General features: G+C 40.7%; 1 long non-coding RNA gene across 1 annotated transcript; it reads left to right on the top strand.

Annotated features, from left to right (window-relative positions):
- Positions 1–7,355: 7,355 nt before the first annotated feature.
- On the top strand, positions 7,356–15,909 carry LOC102145127 (uncharacterized). Its single transcript, XR_001486700.4, has 3 exons — positions 7,356–8,161; positions 10,640–10,808; positions 13,827–15,909. It is a non-coding gene; the product is annotated as an uncharacterized lncRNA (long non-coding RNA).
- Positions 15,910–23,635: the final 7,726 nt, after the last annotated feature.

Genomic DNA, 23,635 nt, shown 5'->3' on the forward strand with positions numbered 1-23,635 from the left:
CAAAAAGAGAAGCCCAGAAAAAAAACAGAATATGACCATGACATTCCTAACACCTTTGGTGGCTTCTCATTTTTCTCAGGATAAAGACAAAATTTTTTGCTGCTGCTTTCACGACCCTGTGTGGCCTGGCCCAGCCAACCTTTTCTGTGCTATGTTTTTCGATTGCTACCCAACAAATTACCACAAACTTTGCAGCTTAAAACAACACCCATTTATTAGCTTCACAGTAGGTCACAAGTGCAGGCATGTCATGGCTGACTTCTCTGTTTAGGGTATCACAAGCTGAATCAAGAAGCTGACCAACCTGAATTCTCATCTGCAGGCTCTAAGAAAAGAATCCACTTTAATTATAGATTGAATTATGCCCCCACCTCAAATTCATATGTTGAAATCATAACCCTGAAGACCTCAGATGGGATCTTATTTGGAGATAGGGTCTTTATAGAGGCCATCAAGTTAAAATGAGTTCATCAAATGGGCTCCAATCCAACATGACTGGTCCTTACAAAAGGGGCAAATTATGACACAAAATCACAAATGCTTAGAGGGTAGATGACGTGAAGAGACGGACTATGATGAGATGATATAGACTGTCTGCAAGCCAAAGAGAAAGACCTGGAACAGATACTTCCCTCTTTTAGGGGCAAAAAATCCTGCCAACAATTCAATCTTGGACTTCTCGCTTTCAAAACAATGAGACAATACATTTCAGTTGTTTAAACCACCCAGTCTGTGGTGCCTTGGTATGGCAGCCTTAAGAAATGGATAAACAAAGTCATTCTTCTATTCAGAATGCAGTTTCTTGCATTCTTGCCCTTGTAGGACTGAAAATCTCAATTTCCTTGCTGGCTGCCAACTGGGGTCTCTCTTGGCTGCATGAGGTGGCCCATATTCCTTGCCAGGTGGCTCCCTCCATCTTTAAGCCAGAAACCAATTGAATCTTCTTGTCCTTGGAATCTTTGACTTCCTCAGTCTCTGACTTCTAGACTCAGATTTAAAGGCTTTTGGGATGGTGTCAGAAGTACCTGGATAGTCTTTCTTCCTAAATGCTAACTGTGCCATATCATATATAACCTAACCTTGGGAGTAAAATCCATCATATTCACAGTCCAAGAAACTGGGGACCTAGAGGGATATTATAATTCTTTTGTTTTTTTGTTTTTTTGAGACAGAACTTTGTGCTGTCACCCTGGCTGTAGTGCAGTGGCGCAGTCTCAGCTCACTGCAACCTCTGCCTCCCCGGGTTCAAGCAATTCTCCCGCCTCAGCCTCCTGAGTAGCTGGGATTATAGGCGAGTGCCACCACACCCAGCTAATTTTTGTATTTTTTGTAGAGACAGGGTTTTTCCATGTTGGCCAGTCTGATCTCCAACTCCTGGCCTTAAGCAATCCACCCATCTTAGCCTCCCAAAGTGCCGAGATTAGAGGCATAAGCCACAGAGCCTGGCAGGATCTTAGAATTTTTCCTACCACCAGGGCCTTTCAACTTCTGGAGTTCTTCATGCTTCCTCCTAGCACAGCACTTGGTGTTTGCTGTTCCCTTTCTAGGGACATTCTTCATCCCTCCCCACACTTCCCTTGATCAACTTCTATTCCTACTCCAGATCATGGTATGTTCATATATTTGCCCAAATATACAATGGGAACTAATCACAGTTTATCTAGAGAACTAATCACAGTTTATCACTTTAAAGTTGACATTTTAAAATTGCTATTTGGTTCATTTCTGTCCCATCCATCCATACTATAAAGCCTTGAGAGCAAGGATGGTGTCTGATTATGAACACCACTATATCCTCTCCCAGAGCAGTGCCTCACACTCAACACATGTCTATTGAATAGATGAATCATAAACACACTCGCCACCTTATTCTTTCAGTCTCCTGTACATGTTGAAACAATCAGGAACCAAAGTAGGATAGGTAGGAGGTTCTATTTTTAGGGCAGAGCAGAAGCTCCCTGAGTAAGAATTTGATATGGATCAATGACTTGACTCCCCATATTAATTTGCAAGTTACTACCTGAACATATTTGCTGTAATTCTTAGGCTCAAGGTGCTGAAACTATAACATCATTACGTAAAATGGCTGCCATTATTGCTCCTGACAACTTATGCCACTTCCAGTGGCCTTGCAGGAATGGGATAAAGGGCAGACATTTTAAGGATAGATATTTTCAATGAAAGCAGAGACGAGGAAGAATGTGTCCCGGAAGCCTATCTGGAAGGGACACCACACTGTGGGTTTGAGGTGGCCAAGAAGGCACCTGGATGACATCGGTGTCAGATGGAAAGAGATGGTGCAGCCTTCTAGGACTCTGCTGCTTTCCAGCTCTATTGAAGCACCAGATGCAGTGGTTCATTGAAATTCAGTAATGGGTTAAACCGCGAGGAGACAACAGCTTGTGCTGCTTTGCTTTCCTCTCCACCGTGGCTGTTTGGTGGAGACACAGGGAGTGGGGGCACTGAAGGTGATGGAGGAAAATGTTTCTCTTCTCTGAAGCATCAGAACAGCTCCCTTAATGGCCTCTTATGTCTGGGTCCCAAGGTTTTCGTTCAAAATGATAATAAAAGGACACCTCAAACCTACAGGGAAAACCCACTCACATAGAGCAGCTTCGAGCCAAGCCTCTGGAGTCACCAAGCTGAAAAGAACCTGATTAATGACAGCACCTGAGATAAGTGGCACTTTAACCAACCTTAACTGTTGATGTATGATGACATAATGTCCCCTCCAATTAATGACAAGGATATAAAACACCTGTATTTAGCAGAGCAGATGCTGCTTTTATGGTTAGATGCGCAGATGAAATTGACTTCTAAAGGACCATCTATAACTTACTTCCCTATTATTTGTTGCTATATTTGTTTCGTTATGTATGTTGTAGGTGCAGGAGGAAATTTAACCCTGGATTTCACACCTGCACAGCCAAAAGGTATATGCTTATTGTAATTTACTTAAAGACAGATTCCATCCCACCATCAGGCAGGTTGGCGATGGTGATCTCCCTCATTTACTGAGGACCTTTCACACTGTGTGGACCTCATTTTTTTTATATATACATAAAGGTGAGCAATACCTTAAATGAGTCAACTGATCCATCCATCCATCAACCAAAATATACTGAAACCACCTGTTTAAATCCTTTGTAAGGTAAGCACAGTGTAAGTAGTTTTAAAAATTAAAATGGTTATTGCATACTAAATATATGCAATGCGCTGGATTAGGTGTTTTGGGGTTGTCAAGGATTTCTTTATGGAATTATAATTGATGAAAGGAAGCAAGACGTGTACACATGGTGGTAAATGCTAAATCTTAGGGAGAGCCACAGATAGTGGGCATCCGAAGAGTGCAGGGAAAGGAGAGAGCCACATGGGCTGAGGTTGGTGGGGAAAGTGCACAGAATAGTTGGGATGGAAGAAGAGATTATGTAAATAGCTATCAAAGGAAGAGAGGCCAGATCAGGTGGGAGATTATACTTTGGAAGCAAAGGCAAAGGGAATGCACAGGTCAAGGCAGGGTCTGGAGCCAATGAGAAAATCACTGTGTACAAAGTGTACGTAGGACAAATAATAGATCAAAGAGAGAGATTGGGCCAGGATTGTTAACAGCATTGAAGACTGATTTCCTTTCCTTTAAATTATGATTTGGGAATCATCCCTAAGGATAGGGTAAAATATGGGGAATCTCATATTCCTCAGTGAGGCTTCCACCCTCACCGTGCTGAGTTAGGTCCTAGCATGCTTGGGTGTGGACTCTTATGGCTCTCTCTGGGGTTTCTGAGGCTAGAAAGGACATTAGTGTCAGGGCTACTGCCCAGAGGATGAGGCCCAGAAGCATCCTTTCTTCTATGTCTCCTCCACTCTTTCCCCCCCGCCTCCCCACCCCCACCCCAACCAGGCCATCTCTAGGTCTCGGGCAGCTTTCTCCTCTCTCCCTTGCTGGGGCAGGTGGCCTTCACCAGTTCTGCTTTCACTCTTGGGGCAAACGTTCTGTCTCTTTCACTTTCTTTTGTGCCTTGCTGGCAGGTGTAGCCATTCTCACATGGCAGGGTGGTCTCTGAGTCGGAGGCAGGCCACACAGGCAACTTGGGCTGACAATCTGAGGTCAAACTTCTCTTGATGAATTTGGAGATAGAATGTAAATCCCCTAAGAGCAGGCCTTTGTTTTGTTCGTTGCAATATCCCTAACACCTGTGCCTAGTGCATAGTGTATTTAATACACATTTGTGGAATAAAAAAAGAAAGTGTCATGTTGAATTGCTTTCTTTTTCCCCCATATATTTTCTTTAGGGACCTGGACAGTTGATTGGAGGCAACATTGGCTGTTTGGGGCCCCCATGCCCCAGACTTCTCTGTTTCTACCTATGAATACCTGTTAATAGCTGTTGGCATCCAATTTTAATACCCCCAACAGTAGCCACTAGCATTTGGCAACTAGCTTTTCCTTTGCTTTTCTTAGAGAAGCTATTTTTGGAGTCAGCAAAGCCCCCAAGGATAGTTTAAATTTCCTATGCCCTGCTACCTTAAGATTCCAGTCTGAGGAGAGAGTCAGCAGAGGCCACACGGGACCCATTCTCATTTCAGCTTCGTGAAGAGAAAAGGTGCCCTTCCTGCTTTTCAAGAGTATTTTCTCCATTTCACACCCACCTCTCTAACTGGACCAGACTCATACTTTATCCACGATCCATTCTCTCTCTGTCTGGTGTTTTCTACCTCTCACTATCAACAGATTACTTCTTTGGAAACTATAGACATGTTTTTCTTATCTTTAAAAAAATCTGTCTTCCTCTTTGTGTTCCAGTTGTAGCCATTGTCCCTTTCTGCTTTCCTTTATCGTCTAGTTTCTTGGGACACACACGCGTGCGTGCGCACACACACACACACACTCTTATAGCCTTGACTTCCTCACTCTCATCTCATGGCTTCCTAATGCCTTCCTAGGTGACCAGCTTGGGACTGGCCTTACACTGTCTGGGTATCTCACATTGCATTAGACACCCTTCGTGCTGTTGGAGGTCCCAGCTCTTTGTGCTGGTTCATCTTGTACAGCTATTGAATGGGATTCTAGGAATCATTATCATGTCTATCACCTATTTGTCTATTAAAATGATATTGAAAGAATTGGGCCCATGAGAAGTTTTACCCTAATAGTTGTATTTTCACAGAAAGCTTCTTCTTTTGGAAAAAGGGCAAGCCATGGCTCCATGCTGTGTTATGTAATCTTAGCAGGAGTTTAAGACTTGGGAATGTTCTGAGGGGATGGATAGGTAATAGAGGATTCTCTGTGCCCCACTGGTTATCCAAGAATTATAGACTAGAATTGCACTCTACACAACTAGAAGGAACCTCAGAGACCACCTAGTTACATGAGGAAATTGAGGCCTGGAGGCTGGGATGTGGGCAGGGAAAATGTAGTGTGGCAGTGCTGAACCTGAATTCGTGGGTTTAAGTCCCATCTCTGCCATTGAAGGGTCAGTTGCTTTGCCTCTTTATGTCCACGTTTCCTCATCTGTAAAATGGAGCAATAATAGCAGCTATTCCATGGGGCTGTTGTGCAGATTAAGCAGTTAATACTTGCAAGGCTCTTGGAAAAGTGCCTGGCAAATAATAAACATGTATATTAGTGCTATTTCCCAGTATTAGTTAAACAATCATTTGTTGACAACCCACTGCATGCCAGAAACTGTACTGGGATAAGAAAATGATGAAGTCACATAATTGATGTGTGTAAGTTCCTGGGGGAGAAGAGTCAGGACACACAGTGGGGTGTGGGATCTCCTCACTGCTGCCGTTAACTTCCACATAATCTTGACAAGGTGGTTATGTGTTCTGTTGTTCCAAGTGTTAGAATGAGAACTCATCCAAGTGTCCATGAGCAAGCATTGTCTGCAGACATTTCTATTTGCACATTTAGGAAAAAAGGAGATGCCCAGCACTTTGTGAGGCCAAGGCGGGCAGATCATGAGGTCAGGAGTTCAAGACCAGCCCGGTCAACATGGGGAAACCCCGCCTCTACTAAAAATACAAAAATTAGCTGGGCAAGGTGCTGCATGCCTGTAATTCCAGCTACTCAGGAGGCTGAGGTAGGAGAAGTGCTTGAACTGGGACCCGGGAGGTGGAGGTTGCAGTAAGCCGAGATCATGCCACTGTGCTCCATCCTGGGCTACAGAGCGGGACTCTGTCTCAAAAAAAAAAAAAAAAAAAAAAAAAAGAAAAAAGAAAAAAAAAAAAAGAGATGCATTAAGATGCCATTCAGTAGAATACTTCTAAAAGAAATGGAATGTACATGGCTTGGCCAATGGAACTAATGGAAATAATGACCTTTTTGCCTGAAGCCATAAGCTTGTTTGTCCTTTTTCTTTGTCATGGGTATGTTTAGTCTTCAAACTGGCTTTTAAGGATGTTTATTATTTCTAAGAGAAGAGCAGTATTTTCTTGACCAAACAGAGGTGCCACTTCCATCAGCCAACCCTTTAGTTCAGTGTAGTTGGAAGTGAGATATTCAGCTTTTGATCTGTTGTATTTGTTTGAGTATTTATTTTATGTACTGATTTATTTTTAATGGCAGAGATATATGGAAGTTGTCTCCTAAGCAGAAAATAAACAAATGCCCACTCAGAGATTTGTGCTCATAACAGAATTTTTGGTCTGTGAATTGGGTCCTGAGAGATTAAAGACAGCTGGTGCATACCGCAGCCGCCACGAAGCAGTGTGTTTCTGGGGAAGTGTGTTGAATGAAATCTAAACAATGCTAACTGGTCACAGACACTAATTAAGAAGTATGCCAGTAGCTGTGGGCTGCTCAAATAAAACGCTATCTTTTCTTCACTCTGTTGACACAGAGATACAAATAAGGTTCCAGAAAGATTGGAAAGGAGAGAGTGTGGGGACTGTAATCTTGTCTTTCCGGTATGTTTGCCAAAATCAGATAACACTAAGAAGGAACTGGTTCAAAACCACCAAAATGCATTGTTAAATGAGGGCTGCACTGTGTTTTCCTTAAGAAAAAAAAGTCATAGAGCTCAAATCTTTCAAATTCTCACTTCTTTACTATCATAATTTTGTATTAGTTAGAAAGAAAATAGTTATACTAAGAATTATTTGCCATGGCTTATGTATAGTTTTACAGATGATTTATTGTGAAAAACAAAAAACACTTTAAAGAAATCTATGATAAGATAAATCTCTGTAGATTATTTTATAAAGTGGTGAAATGAATTTAAGAACAATTCTGGGTTGTTTTTTTTTTTTTTTTTTTGAGATGGAGTTTTGCTCTTGTTGCCCAGGCTGGAATGCAATGGTGTGATCCCAGCTCACTGCAACCTCTGCCTCTCGGGTTCAAGAGATTCTCCTGCCTCAGGCTCCCGAGTAGCTGGGATTACAGGCATGTGCCACCACACCCGCTAATTTTGTATTTTTAGTAGAGACAAGGTTTCTCCATGTTGGTCAGGGTGGTCTCAAACTCCCGACCTCAGGTGATCCATCCGCCTCGGCCTCCCAAAGTGCTGGAATTACAGGCGTAAGCCACTGCGCCTGGTCGAACAATTCTGTTTTAAAGATGTTACCATTAGTAAAACATTGTAGGCAAATTCCTCATTTCAGGAAGCCTAAGGGTGTCCTTGAAGGCTGAGAGTGCGTCTCTGTCTGGACACTTGGGTAGGGAGATTTGTGTCAATTGTGTAACTCTAAGAGGTAAGAGTGCAGTTTTGTCACATGGATATATTGCATAATGGCAAAGTCTGGGCTTTTAATGTAACCATCACCTGAATAACGTACATTGTGCCCATTAAGTAATTTCTCATCCTTCGCTCCCCTCCCACCCTCCTACCCTGCTGAGTCTCCAGTGTCTATTATTCCACACTCTATGTCCATGTGTACACATTATTTAGCTCCCACTTAAAAGTGAAAACATGCAGTATTTGATTTTCTGTTTCGAAGCTGTTTCACTTAAGATGCTGGCCTCCAGTTCCATCCATGCTGCTGCGAAAGACATGATTTCATTCTTTTTTATGGTTTACAGTCAGATGTTGGATGAGACATGAGAACCTGGGAGAGTCTGGGGAGCTGGGAGCAGAGCAACCATGGTGGAATAGAGGCAAAGGAAATGAACAAGGTCTTCAATTCCCTGTGTCACTCCTTGCTGTGTCCCCTGGACCCTAAGGTAGATGCAAACTATTTTAAATTAAATGGATGAGAAATGGAGCTGATACATACCTTGGAGCCTAATAGCCCTTCTTCCTATGGTGAAAGTGGAGTTTGCTTTGTGGTGATGGTTAGAAAGTTAGTGTCTACCCAGGCCCCTGCCTACTCACCTCCTTAAGCAGCAGGGTTTTTCTTTGTCAAGTTCTTTATGACTTTCAAATCTTCTCTTTTGGAGTGAAATAACAGTCATGATTCCAATTAATACTGTTTGAGGATTTACAATGGGCCAGGCACCAAGAGCTTTACTTGTATTACTTTATTTAATCCTCACAACAACTCCAAGAGATTATTCCCATTTTATAGGTGAGGAAACTCAGATAGTAAGAGGTTCGTTCAGTCAGTCATCCAAGACCAAAGAGCAGGTAAGTGGTGGTGAAAGCAGGATCCAAATTGTATGTCCTTGAAGAAGACCAAAGTTGGAGCCTTCTAGATAGTTCTGGGAAACCCATAAAACAGCACAGGAATAGAGAGGCCAGGCCAGCCTGAGAGCTTGCCTTGAAGGTCAGAGAAGGATAGAGCTTAGGTAGGTGTGGGAGAGGTGAAGCTTAATTCCGTGCCTATCTAGGAACACTCAGCAACCAGATGCAATGTTCATGTTTATTATGTGTATTTAATGGTAGTTTGTGTTAGTTAAGAATGATTCATCCTGTACAGTATTTAATATCACCCAAGGAGGCTGAGGAAGATATGCACAGATGTTGAGAGGCAGGAGTAGTAACAGATAAGTACCCTATTTGGTATAAACCTAGCTACATCACTTAGAGTTCAGGAAAATGGTGTTTGCAACTGACAGAAGATCCAAGTAGCAAAAGTTTAAGCAAGATAGAAATTTACTTTCCTTTTACATATTAAAAAAGTTTGGAAGCCCAAGGCTGGCAGAGCAGCTTCATGAAGTTCTCTGGATGTAGGTTCATTCTCTCTTGCTGCTCCAAACATCTCAGGGTGTAGTTTCCATCTTATGGCACAAGACAGCTACCTGGACTCCAGCCATCATATGCACAACCCATTCTATAGGAAGAAGGAGTACATGGGAGTCATGTGGTACATCTACTTATGTGTCATCGGCCAGAGCTTAATCTTTGACTTTGTTATACCATTATTATGATGAAAAAATCCCACTGAAAATGTTGCTATGAAAGGATAGCAACATGTAATAAATTATTCTCTCCAAGTACCACTTTTATTTTCATTAGACCTCTTGGATTCATAGCACCTTCACTCCAGAATTTTATTTTTATGCAGATACCATACAAATAGGTGAAAGAACTATTTCAGGTAGATGAAAGTTTGGGGAATTTTCTGTAATGTTAAAGCCACAAGACAGAGATCCTGGCTTGAGCTTTTGGACCAAATCTCTGTTTGTTCACTCCTCAAAAAAATGGCTAAATATAGGTGAGATACTGGTTTTTGAATAATTGTAAGATGAATTGCTTTATTCCAGTCTCAGCGTTTATGATTGGAAAAAAGCACACATGTAGAGAAAAATATACTCTATGTTAAGTAGCAAAATCTACAACTTAATGAAGGGTAGAATATTTAGTTACACAGAGCCTTTGAAGTACAGAATATTAAAGCTTAAGTAAATTAAGCTAGTTATTCAAGAGGCAAGATGTTATCAGTTAAAGTTGTTTGTTGTTTTTACATTGCAAGTAAACAACACTGACATGGGTTAACATAAGCAGGGAGAATTTAAAAAGTAATTCGTTGGAAGATAAATTTACAGTGAGCTTACTGAATCCAAGAAAAAGTAAAAATTGCAGATGATCATATCTGCAGAAAACTCCCCAACAATTCATGACATCAGGAAAGACATTCACCAGAGAATATGTTGGTCTCTTTAGATTCTCCAGAATGAACTAGATTTATAAATTTTCCATATTTGGGTCACTGCTCTCTAGATACAAATTTCCAGGAAATCTGACCCACTGAACTGGGATCTGGTGCCCACCAATTGGCCAGGAGATGATGTGGTGCCTTGACCAACAAAGCTACCAAAACTGGATGCACAAGTGGTGGGGTGGTTTCCCACAGTAAAATTAGGATACTTATAGCAAGATAAGGGTGTAGGGACACTGGCAGGTAAAGATGACAGATGGCTGACTACCTACATGCACAGAGAGTGACTTAACTTGAATCTCAAAAGGACAGGAAAAAACACAGAGACTCGGGTTTAGGGTGGTTAAAAAGTAGTAAGACCATGAGCAAGTCTGACTAACTCATGTAGAAGTTCCTTATTTCATTAAACCAACCCCATAGCTGCAATGTCAAAAGGATCCCTTGGTCCCCAGTAACAGAAAAAAAGCAGGGCTAAAGAGGAGGGAGGGAGAAACAGAGGGAGGAAGAGAATGAGAGGGAATGAAGTGTGTGGCATCGTGGGGCCTGGCTCTACTTAAAATTCTGAAATAAAAAACAGTCCTTCCATGTTTTTTTCTGGAAGGTGCAATGCTCTTGACTACCACTGGGCATCAACAAATGGAGCTACCTTAACATATCATCTTGGGGACCTGGTGACACATCTGTGTTGTGACAGCATCACGAGGAGCCAGTGTTTCATCTTCAGTTTGGATGAGCTGGTAAAACCAAGAGCTTTAGAGGCAAGGAGGCCTGTGAGTCAAATCTCACTTGTTTAAACCTAGGAGAGTTATTTAATCACTATTTCCTCTGTTAATTTGACATTTCTATAGCTACCAATTGAGTGCAGGTTGAGTATCTCTGATCGAAATGCTTGAGATGAGACGGTTCAGTGTTTGTATTTTTTCATATGTTGGAATATTTCTATATACATCATGAAATGTCTCGGGGATGAGACCCAAATCTAAATGCAAAATTTATGTATGCTTCATATGCATTTTATACATAAAGCCTAAAGGTAATTTTATCCAATATTTTAAATAATTTTGCATATGAAAAATAGTTTTGACTGAAACCTGTCATGTGAAGTCAGGTGTGGAATTTTCCACATGTGACATCACACCAGTGCTTAAAAACTTTCAGGTTTTGGAGCATTGTGGATTTCAGATTTTTGGATTAGGGATGCTCCACCTGTGTGTGTCCTGACTACCTCTGAGGCCTGGCAAGCTGTGGTTCCTCCATCTGCCCTCTGACTCCATCATTTTCCACTTCACTCATGCTCACTTGGCTCCATCCACACTCACCCTGATGGTTTTTTGTTTTGTTTTGTTTTGTTTTTTGTTTGAGACGGAGTCTCGCTCTGTTGCCCAGGCTGGAGTGCAGTGGCGCAATCTCGGCTCACTGCAAGCTCCGCTCCCCGGGTTCACGCCATTCTCCCGCCTCAGCCTCCTGTGTAGCTGGGACTACAGGCGCCCGCCACCACGCCCGGCTAATTTTTTTTTTTTTTTTTTTTTTTTATGTATTTTTAGTAGAGACGGGGTTTCACCGTGTTAGCCAGGATGGTCTCGATCTCTTGACCTCATGATCCGCCCGTCTTGGCCTCCCAAAGTGCTGGGATTACAGGCGTGAGCCACCGCGCCCGGCCTCCCTGATGATTTTTAAGCAGGCCGGGCACAGTAGGAAGCTAGAGAATTATGAGCCAAGTCAGGGAGATAGTTGAAGCCGGCTCATGCTGTGGGATCTGAAGAGACCGCCCTCTTCCCCGGGGCCTGTCTTTCCAGAGGCCTGAGGTCGATTAGTCTTTGAGGGAATTTTTGCAAAAATGCTTGTCTTAGTTTCCTCGAGGTGCAGTAGAAACTGCGGCAAACTTAGTGTCTTGAAGCAATACAAATTGGGCTGGGTGTGGTCGTTCATGCTCGAATCCCAGCATTTTGGGAGGCCGAGGCAGGTGGATCACTTGAGGTCAGGAGTTCGAGACCAGCCTGGCCAACATGGCAAAACCCCGTCTTTACTGAAAAAACAAAAATTAGTCAGGCATGGTGGCCCATGCCTATGATCCCAGCTACTCGGGAGATAGGGGCAGGAGAATCACTTGAACCTGGGAGGCAGAGGTTGCAGTGAGCCGGATCGCGCCACTGCACTCCAGCCTGGGCGACAGAGCGAGACTCCGTCTCAAAAAATAAAAAATAATAAAAAAATAAATAAAAAAGGAAACAATACAATACAAATTGAATATCTTAAGTTCTGACGTCTTCCTGGGCTAAAATCAATGCGGGGACAGGGCTGTGCTCCTTTCTGGGAGCCTTTGGGGAGAAATCATTTCCTTGTCCTTCTCATTTGCTGGAGGCTTCCACACTTTTTGGCTCATGGCCCATTCCTCCTTCTTCAAACCCAGCAATGGAGGACTGAGTCCTCCCCATACTGTTGTCTCTGTGATTTTCTCTTCTGTCTCCCTCCCTGTCCTTATACCTTTAAGGACCTCAATGATTACATTGAATCCACCTGTATAATTCAGGTTGATCTCTCTATTTTAAGGTCAGATGATTAGCAACCTTAATCCATCTGCCACCTTAATTCCCCCTTGGCATATAACCTAACCTAGTTATAGCATCCTGGGATTAAGACATGGTCTGCCTGGTGGAGTGGCTCATGCCTGTAATCCCCGCACTTTGGGAGGGGGAGGTGGGTGGATAATTTGAGGTCAGGAGTTCAAGATTAGCTTAGCCAACATGGTGAGACCCCATCTCTACCAAAAATACAAAAATTAGCCAGGCGTGGTGGCAGACACCTGTAATCCCAGCTACTGGGGAGGCGGAGGCAGGAGAATCATTTGAACCTGGGAGGTGGAGGTTGCAGTGAACTGAGATCATACCATGGCACTCCAGCCTGGGTGACAGAGAGAGACTCTGTCAAAAAAAAAAAAAAAAAAAAAAAGAAAAGAAAAAAAAAGAAAAGACATGGTCATCTCTAAAGAGGGGCATGTTATTTTGTTTATCCCATTAATAATGTCTAATTTCCACTTTTTCTTCGACTCAGTCAACTCTCTAATATTCTTCCAATACCTTATTTTAATTTTTTCTGTTATGTGAACCCATTAGTGTTGGTTACTTCTGTCTGGATCATTTCCCCCAAGATACAGCAGGTCCCTCTTGCTCTCCTTGTGTTTGTTAAAGTGTCACCTTCTCAATGAGATCTTCAGACATATTCTTGCCACACTCCAGGATTCCTGAACCTCTTTACCCTAATCAATTATTTTCTAGCTCTCGTCACCTTCTACCTTATTATATAATATGTCATACTTATTTACTATTATATTTTTTTTCAGTCTTCAGTCATTTGAACAGTATGTCTTTGACATAACAGGTACTTAATAGATAATTTGATGAATGACTGAAAAGTGTGGCTGTTAGGATTAAATACAATGAACAGTAACAACTTGTGCCCAGCTCTTAAGACATCTTCTGGCAAGTAGGAAGTGCTCATGCAATGTTCACTCTTATTTCTAATTCCCGACTATCTCTGACTTCTAGACTTCTTCATGCCAAATCCTTCGGTCCAAATTTGAGGATAGCACAAATGTTGCTAACAAGCCCCAAGAAACTTAACTTTAAGTGTTTCTTTGGCTAGAAAGTAAACTTTAATTCTTTGAAAGCCACAAAAATCTTTTAAACAAGGCAGAATTACCATATTGGCCTTGTCTTTCTGGAACTGTTTAGAATGAATGAACAAATCATGCATTTATGCACCAGAAATTCGGTTTGCTTTTCCTTTAGAGTAACGGCTCTCTGCTCCTGAATGTGAGAGGCCCCATCAGCCGCCTCAAGATTCCAGGCAACTGCAGCAGCTGTCACAAAGCATCGTGTGGCATTGAGGAATGTGGTCAGAAAGCCGCTAAATGAAAAAAGGGTCTCAGGAAGGCAAGAAGGAGGGAACGGCCCTAAGTGCCATGTGAGGAATGGGGCTTTTTCAAATCAACTCCTCTAAAGAACCACTTCCCTGAATCTGTTGAAAGTGTAAAGTTTTCACCCTGCAAATCAGAGAAGTTCAAGTTTATACTCTAGGTAAAGAAGGTTTCCTTAAAGTAGGCCAGCAGCTGCAGCTCTCAGAAGAAAAAGAGGAAGACAATACATTTTGTTGCTTCGGTTCTGCGGTGGCAGGTGCACACCAAGGGGCATGGCCTCCAGAAGGAACAGGGGCTTGGCTGGAGAACTGTCAATTAATCATCCAGGAGAATGCCCCTGACAGCAGGGAGAAAACTCCCATTCATTTCCTCAGGATTGTGCTGCGGCCACTAAATGCAATGTTTCTACAAATAAGAATTCATCTGCTCCTGGCTCCGGGGGTCATTTGTTTGCTCCTGTGTGTTGTGGAACAAGACCTGCTCTGCATCCACACAGGCCTGTGCTGCGTCCTCGAACACAGTTGGTGCATTCCCATCTAGTTTTCCTCTTACTGTGCCCCATTTTGAATGTACCCCCTCCTCTCATCTCGGCCTCATGTAAATTCTATGCATCCTTTACAACCCCACCAAGTTCCACTTCCTCCTGCAGCTGCATCTTTTGATTTCTTTCCCCTTTACCCTATTTTGTAAGTCAAGTGATCATGTATTATGTGTATAATGATAAACAGTAAAGACCTGGCATTAAAAATGCCCCACTTTCCCGTTTACTATCTGTACCACCTTGAGGAAGTAGTCACTTCACCTCTTTGAGCCTCTGGTTCCTTATCTTTAAGGTGGGGATTTCATCTAATTCAGAGTGGCCATGAGGGTTGGAAGAGATAACCTATGAAAATTCTCCCAGGCCTCTTTGGCCTCATAATTGCAAAGTAAATAGCAGTTGAATCTGAAACTACTGTCCTCAGGATGGTTCAGACGCTAAACTAGAGTCTGGCATTTTAAAATCATTTCTGTGAGGGTGGGCAGGGGGTGGGGGATGGTTACACAAGCTCCTTGGGATGCAAGTTCTGTAGAGCAGAGCCCTTGTCAGAATGGGCTTGAGTAGAACGGGCTCCTTATTAGCACCCACTGAATATTCCACCCCATGGTTTCAATTACTTTTTTTCTTCTAGATTTACATTTTGTCTCCCAACTGCATTATACTCTTCTTGGGGTCAGGAGGACGGCTTTTACAGAATTTATGTTCCACCCAAGGTCTCTGCCCTATTAAGTGCTCGATAAATCTCCTGGCTCATGGAAAACATTGTTATGGATAGCACACTGTGAGGTGTACTTCCTTCCCTGGACTGCTTATTGTTCACCGTTCACAACATCTGATTTATATGTATGTTTGGCAATTAATTGCTATGTGCCATCTACCATTTAAAACCCAAGCAGAGAGAAATTGTGCTTATAAGAAAAGAAAAAATAGAAAGAAAAGTCATACTTCTCATGTTTATAAAATACGAATTCTGGCATTGATGTCTTTACCACACTAGAGTAAATTGGTCCTTTAATTGTTCAAGATTTCCACATCAATAAATAACTTTATTTATAAAAACTCTCCTCTTATATAAGGTGATGTCAGGTACGCTGATGCAATCAAGAAATGCTCTCTCTGGACTCTCAATGTGGTGCCCTTGGAAAATCAGTTTAATTTGGTATTCTCACATAGGGTAGAGACAATGAAGACTGCTTAGTTGGATCTTCATGGTTGACTTTAGATATTTACCTCAATTACTGGAAATAATCACTTAAAGACTTCTAATTGAGCCTTTCTCTTGCCCTCTGACCTCTTCACAAGGTGTATTATATGGATTAGAATTAACATGATTTAAGGTTTTAATGATAAATCTCAGTCTTCAGTGAAGGATCCTATAAATCTGTTTTCTCAATCCTGGCTACCCATTAGAATCACTTGGAATTAAACAACAACAACAACAACAACAAACAAAACAACAACAACAACAACAAAAAAACAACACAGTACTCTGGCTGTATCCCAGACCAAATGAATCAGAATCTCTGGCAATGATATTTTCCTGAAACTCCCTGGGTGCTTCTCCTACGCAGCCGGGGCTGAGACTCACTGCTGAATCATGGAGAAAATGTTACAGAGATAGCTGCCAAGGTCTTCCTTCATTTCCTCATTATCAATAAGCCTCTATAGGATAGACACTCTTTGAATATAGTAGTAGTTCAATTGTAGACGCCAATATTTTAATTATTGGCTACTGGCTAATCTGACTGAGTTCTACAAGTAAACATGGAAATTTAGCTTCTCCTGGGTCAGAAAAAGAGTTCATTTATTCTGTCTATGTGCTCTGTTTGTGGCATCAAAGACTGTTTTGGGAAGAACATTTTAATTACTCTCCTTGAAGGATCCCTGAAAGATCCTAAATATGTTGAAAAAAATCTAATTTTCCTTAAAGCGACTCCTTTCTACTCCTTTTTTCTTTTTCATAATTATTTGGTAGTTCTTAAACATTTTTCTTTTCATAAATTTAAAATTCTGTTGTTTAATTTCATAAAGAATCTTAGAGTTTTAATGCAAATGTGTTGCACTTGTAGATTAAATTGGGGTAAGAATTAAAATACTTATATAATTTATAAACACAATAAAAAAGTTATTATTGCATTTAATAGACATTTGGATTCATTCACAAACTTTACTGTTCTCTTTGCTCACTATTTTTTCTACTTATGTGTTTATTTTTCTTGCTGTTGTAGAATATCATCAAGCAGTTCTTTCAATTAAGGTAGGATATAGCCTTTGTATGTACAAAAATGTCTTTATTTCACCCTCACCCATGAATTTTGTTTTTTAGAATTCTAAATTGACATTTTTTTTAACACTTGAAGTTATAATTCATTTGTCTCTGGCATCTATTGCTGCTTAAAATAATTTTGCTTTTGGCCTAGTTGTAGTGCCTTTGTAGCTAAACTGTGTTTTCTCCTAGCAACTTTTTAACAATTTGTATTAATGTTCTTGCATTTCACTAGAAAGTATAACTAGATATTGTTTGATTTTTTTTTTTTTTTGGTCACATCATTCAGTGTACACAAAGACTTATTCAGAAAAAATCACAGCCATTATCTTTTCAAATACTGTGCTTCTGTTTCTTTGATCCTCTGCTTCTAGGTCTCTGTTTATACATATGATGAAACTTCTTAGCCAGCCCACATGAATGTCTTAAATTCTCTTTCATATTTAAAAAAAATTACTTTATTTCTCTGGGCCAAATTCTGTGTTCATCCCTCAGTCTTATTTCCCAGTTCTCTTTGTGTTCAGCCTAGTATTTATTTCAGCTAGTTTTTTATTTCAATGACTATATTTTTTATGTCCAAGATTTGTTGTTTATTTATTAAAATCTCCTCCTATTTTTCACTCATGACAATGAACTTTATTTCGTAATTTCTTCTTTCTTTGTGGATGTCATTCCTTCCTTACTTCGTTGAGGAATGTAAACACATTTACTATGAAACTTTTTTCAGATAATTGAACTATTTGTGTTTTCTGTGAGTGAATTCTTTTGTGGTTACATTCTTTGTTTATCTTTTGTTGTTAGTTTTCTTTCTATGCTCTGAATTACAGTATGCAAGCTCATCTTGAAGAGAGACTAATTCTAACTACCATTGCTACTCTTGTTCTTCTTCCTTCTTCTCTCTTCTTTTCCTTCATCCTCTTCCTCCTCCTCTTGTTCACCCCTCCTACTCTATCTTCTTTTCCTCTTCCTCCTCCTTCTCTTCTTCATTCGTCTTACTTCCTTGTTTACTGTTCATTCCCTACTATGTCTGGCCATTTTATAATTACATTCCTACAAACCTCCATTATGGAGAAGCATGTCTTATTTTGGGACCCTCATCCTACATTAATATCACAGATCTAGTTTCCAAGCTAGTAGGCAGTATGGCCCAGGTCCTCCTTCCCTCGCTATCTGCTTCTCCTTCCAGCTCAGAGAGCAATGCAATAAAGGTTGCCAGCCCTGAATTGTGCTGCTATTTTTCAGAATGCATTTATTGCAGGGTGAGATCTCCACTGCCTAAAGTTTTACACCATTCATCAGGCAGTAGTCACCTGTCTTCATTGAAAGCAGATTAATTCCTCCTTATTCCACAGGAGAATGGACAATCCTAACTATTTCTAGTCCCAACATCAAACAGGTTATCTGCTGCCTCACTGCTTATTATCGTCTTTTGTTGTGGGAGTTCCATTTTTGATGTATGGGATATTCACTTTGTTTGTGAATCTATTTCTTTTACTTTTTTCCAACTTTTTATTTAGAAGACTTTAAATCACGGAAAAGTGGTAAGAGTATCAAATTAACATCTTAAAGTCACCTAGTTTCATCAATTGTTACCAAGTTCCAAGATTTTCTTATTCCCTCTTTTTCTCTTTTCCTGGACCATTTGAGAGTTAATCGTAGACGTAATTATTCTTGACCTTTACCCATAAAATACTTCAGTCTCCATCTCCTGAGTATAAGAACATTCTTCTGCATAACCTCAATAAGATTATCACACTCAGACAATTTATTATCTAGCACACATGCCATATACAGATTTTCCCCTAAGTATCCATTACAAACATGTTTTTGATCCAGGATCCTATTGTGGGCTAAGAATTCCCTTTCACTGTTGTCTCTCTTTATTCTCTTTTCCATTTTTTTGTGTGTATATGGAGTAGGAAGGGGCAACCAGGGGTTGTTTCATGGCATCTTTTGAAGAATCCAGGACAGCTGGTTTACAGAATGTCCTCAATTTGGATTTGTCTGATTGTTTTACCTGATTTGATTCAGGGTAAGCATTTTGTCAGAGGACCACATTGTATATTTCATATTGCATGATACCAGAGACCCATGGTATCAGTTCGTTGGTTTTTTTTTTTTTAAAAAAAAACATGAATTCATGGTTTTGAAAAATATTTTACTGCTTTGTTTCTCTACATTTGGGGCTGGGAAGGAAATTCTGCATGAACTCATAGCACCATGGTGAGTGGAACTCTTAACTGAGTTTTACTATTGCACTAGAATTGCATTCGTCAGGTTACATACTTTTAAAATACAATGATGAAAGTCATTTTGAAAATCTCATGTCATTTTCCTCTTGAATCCAGTAGCAGCAATGAGGAATCAAATGTCAATCTTTTTTTTTTTTTTCTTTTGCAGGGGACTTCTTTTTTTCATTCTGGATCACTTTAGGATGTTTCCTCATGCTTACTGTGTTGTGTTCACGATTTGCCCAAGTGTACATAACAATGTTTTATTCTGGTCAGCACTCAGAGTGCCCTTTCTTTTTGTAACTTGCTATCTCTTTATTGCTTTGCGATATAGTTTTGAAAAATCCTTGGCTCTGTTTTCCATGTACTAAATGTGTTAGATCCTACTGCTATAAAGAAATACCTGAGACTGGGTAACTTATAAAGAAAAGAGGTTTAATTGTCCTCCATTTCCACTGGCTATACAGGAAGCATGATGCTGGCATCAGCTTGACTTCTGGAGAGGCCTCAGGAAACTTACAATATGCTGGAAGGCAAAGCTGGAGCACACACATCACATGGCCAGAGCAGGAGCAAGAGAGAGATGGTGAAGGCGCCACACACTTTTAAACAACCAGATCTTGCAAGAACTCACCCACTATCATGAGAACAGCACAAAGAGGATGGTGCTGAACCATTCATGAGCAATATCTCCATGATCTAATCACCTCCCTCCAGGTCTCACCTCCAACATTGGGGATTGCAATTCCACATGAGATTTGGGTGGGGACACAGATCCAAACCATATCACTAATGAAGACATTCACTCCTTGACCTTGCTACTTTGCCATTCTCCCTCATCCTATTACATCCCAGAGATGTTCTCACTTTCCTCCCTCCTTGCTTTGGTCCAAGTTGACCTCTTGCAAATATTTTTCCTTGTCCCATTTCTCACTTTGTCATATTTCATTGGCAAACTCCAATTCTCATGAAATTCAATATCCAACCTACTCTGTCCCTGCACCCAAACAACTGAAAATTGTTGGGAAAAAAGAAAACACACTTGTGCTGCCAGTTCTTATTTAAAATTCCATACCACAGACCTCCAATGGGCACTCAACCAGAATTTCTATGATGCTTCCCTGGTGTGGTTGCTGTACCATTTTCTCAAACAACCGCTCCACATTTTCCCCTCTCTCTGCAGACTGCCTTACCTCCAACTCTGTCTCTCCATCACCTTGTGACTTCAGCACTTACTTTATTCAGAAAGTCAAATCAAGCAACAGGTAACTAACCTACATATCTACCAGCATCTATTCCTAAGTGTCATCCCTTGGCTGTCTTTCCTGCCTCAGTAGATATATGAATGAGTCCTTGCGCCAGTGCTACTGTTACGTGTCTCTGTTGTCCTTCCCAACAAATTTTTCGTGTGGTCATTGTCGCAGTGAACTCTCTTCTTTTTCTCTTGCATTAGCTCCCTTCCTCACTGCTCTCCATTAAACGCTGTTGTCAATATGCCCAATAACTTTAATATTGTGTAATCCAGCTGTCCTCCTTTTGTCCTTATCTTAAGTGACATTTCAGCCACATTTGAAAAAAGTGACCACTTCTTCCTTCTTGAACATATGATTTTTTTTCCCTCTTAGAGACACTCTGCATGCTGATTTTCCAACTACCTCTCTGGCTGCTGCTTCTCCAGCTAACTCCTTCTCCTCTGTAGGACTCTGAATATTGAAGCCTAAGGTTCAGTACTGGCTTCTCCTCTTTTCTCAAAACATTCTCCTTCTAAATAATTTCTTCCAGTCCTCAATGCTTTAAATACCATGTATGTATGAATCATGTATACACACACACACACACACACACACACACACACACACAGAGCCATATACACACATACCCATTTCTGGCCCCTTTTCTGATTTCCAGAGTTGAATATCCAACTGGCTACTAAATCTCTTCATTCAAACATTGGTTAGGCAGCTGAAGTTTAACATATTTGGAACAGAACCCTTACTTCTCCTGCCTAAGCTTGATGTTCTCTTAGACATTAGCATTTCACAAAAGAGAACCACCATTAACCTAGTTTCTCAGGCCCAAAGTGGAAAAGTACTTCTTATAACTTTTCTTTCCTTTCCTGCTTACACTTAACTCATCATCAAGTCCTGTTGAATCTGCCTTGAAAACATAACCTAACTCTGTTTCTTTCACTCCATCTCCACTGCATTCACATTATACCAGTGATTCTCAACCCTGGCAAGCAAGCTTTTAAAATTTGTTTAGGCCTTACCTCAAAACAATTAAATTATAACCTCTAAGACAGGGACAGAGCCTTATTTAGGTTTTCTTTCCTTTTTTTAAGTTCTCTAGGTGATCCTTGTACGCATCTAAGCTGGAAAGCATTGCCTTCCTCCAAGCCAGTATCATGCCTGTATCAGTTTGTGTTCACACTGCTATAAAGAACTTCCCTGAGACTGGGTCATTTATAAAGAGAAGAGGTTTACAAACACCACATGTTCTCCCTCATAAGTGGGAGCTGACCAATGAGAACACGTGGACACAGGGAAAGGAACAACACACACCAGGGCCTGTTGGGAGGTGGGGGGGCAAGGGGAGAGAACTTAGAGGACAGACTAACAGTTGCAGCAAACCACCATGACACACGTATACCTATGTAACAAACCTGCATGCTCTGCATATGTATCCTGGAAATTCAAGCAAAATAAAAATAAAAATGAAAAATAAATAAATAAATATAAAGAAAAGAGGTTTAATTGACTCAGTTTCATATGGCTGGGGATGCCTCAGAAAACTTACAGTCATGGTGGAAGGTGAAAGAGAAACAATGCACCTTCTTCACAGGGTAGCAGGAGATGGGGAGAGAGCAAAGGGGGAAGAGCCCCTTATAAAACCACCAGATCTCATGAGAACTCACTCATTCTCCCGAGAACAGCATGGGGGAAAAAACCCCACGATCCCATCACTTCCCACTAGGTCTTTCCCTCCATATGTGGGGATTACAGTTCAAGATGATATTTGGGTGGGGACACAGAGCCAAGCCACATAAATGTCTTATGCACAGCAATAGACTTTTAATACATCTCACAGCTTCTGTTACCTACTAGCCCTCAATGATTTTTCATGTAACATTCAGAGTAAGATCTATAAGCTATAAATTATTTAATGCTACCCTCTTGTTTAGGATTGACTAAGGATTTCCCATTACTCTTAGAATAAAATTCAAATTGCTAATAACCCACATAGAATACCGCTTGCTGAGCTTGCAGACATCATCTTGAACAACTCTGTACATAACTCATCTTGTGCCAAGCCAACTGACCATTCTACTGCCTTCCTACCCCAGTCTTATTATCAGCCTTGAAGTTGGCACTAGCTATTCTCTCAGTCTAGAATGCTTCTCCCCTAGATATGTATGACATTTAGGTCTCAATTTAAGTGAAATCTCATTAGAGGTGGCCAGCCAGTTTTGTTTTGTTTTTTTTATTCATGTCACTAACTAGGCTTTTGTTTTTCACTTGGTTATTTGCCTTATTAGTCTATCTTTCCATTAGAAGAGATTAGTGACCTTTTCAATGTTTTTTTTTTTTTACTTAGATCAATGCTTGACTCATGATAAACCTTCCATTTCTATTGTAAAAGCAATGAATGAATGATTTGCTTTTCAGTTGAGATTATTCTATTTTTTAATTTAAGTTTTATTGTTATTAGTGTATACTTGGCATGATTTAAGCAATTAATTAATTCTTAAATGACTGTAAACTCTATTTTTCTCCAGAGGAAGAGATCCAAGAAGTCATTTCAAATAGTTAAGGCATGAAGTCACTCAAGATCCAGTATTTCCAGGATTGCAGCCCCCTCTGGGTTACTAATAGAGCTAAGTGGACTTGTTGAAATTATTCTTTGGACTGGATTCAGGGAAAAGAGAAACATAGGAAATCTCAGGGAAAATTGGGACTAGGTAGGGACTAGTTACTATTTGTTCTGAAAGTGTGTGACCTTGAGCAAGTCACTTAGCCCTGGTAAATCTCACTGTTTTCACTTATAAAGGGGGTAGTCGGGACTGAGGGTCAACAAATTCATACCAGTCAGTCTCCATGCTCCCTACTGGCCAGCAGTGCCCCACCATGCCACTCATTGCCAGCAAGGCAAGATGTGGGCTGGGAGTTATTGAAGAATCTCCTGTCAGTTATTTACAGTTGGAAAATAAGAGGAAGTCTGTTCAGCATCCTGCAGATACAATTTTAACCTCCCTGCATTTGATGAGATTGTATTGATCGGAAGGAAAGAGGAGAGGACCTAGAGACGGTCTTAGGTTATTGGAGAAGGCAAACTCACCACAGTAAAGCATAGGTGATTCTGGAATATGAGCTCCAGGAGGGCAGACTTTTGGCTTGTTTAGTGTACTGATGTATCTCCAGTATCTTAATCAGTGCCTGGGTATAATGTGAACATTCAGAAAATACCTGTGGAATAAATATATTTTCTCATCCCAAAATCTTTCCCATATGGTATCAATTCAACTCATGTGTTGTACACTGTGATGTACTCTGTGATGGTCCTAATCAAGTATAAGTCTAGGTTCAATAATGAGAGAGAGAGAGAGAGAGAGAGAAGAGAAAGTCTATTAGTTTGAAAATTTTCACACT

The sequence above is a fragment of the Macaca fascicularis genome, chromosome 18 (assembly GCF_037993035.2).
Source record: "Macaca fascicularis isolate 582-1 chromosome 18, T2T-MFA8v1.1".
Classification (NCBI taxonomy): Eukaryota; Metazoa; Chordata; class Mammalia; order Primates; family Cercopithecidae; genus Macaca; species Macaca fascicularis.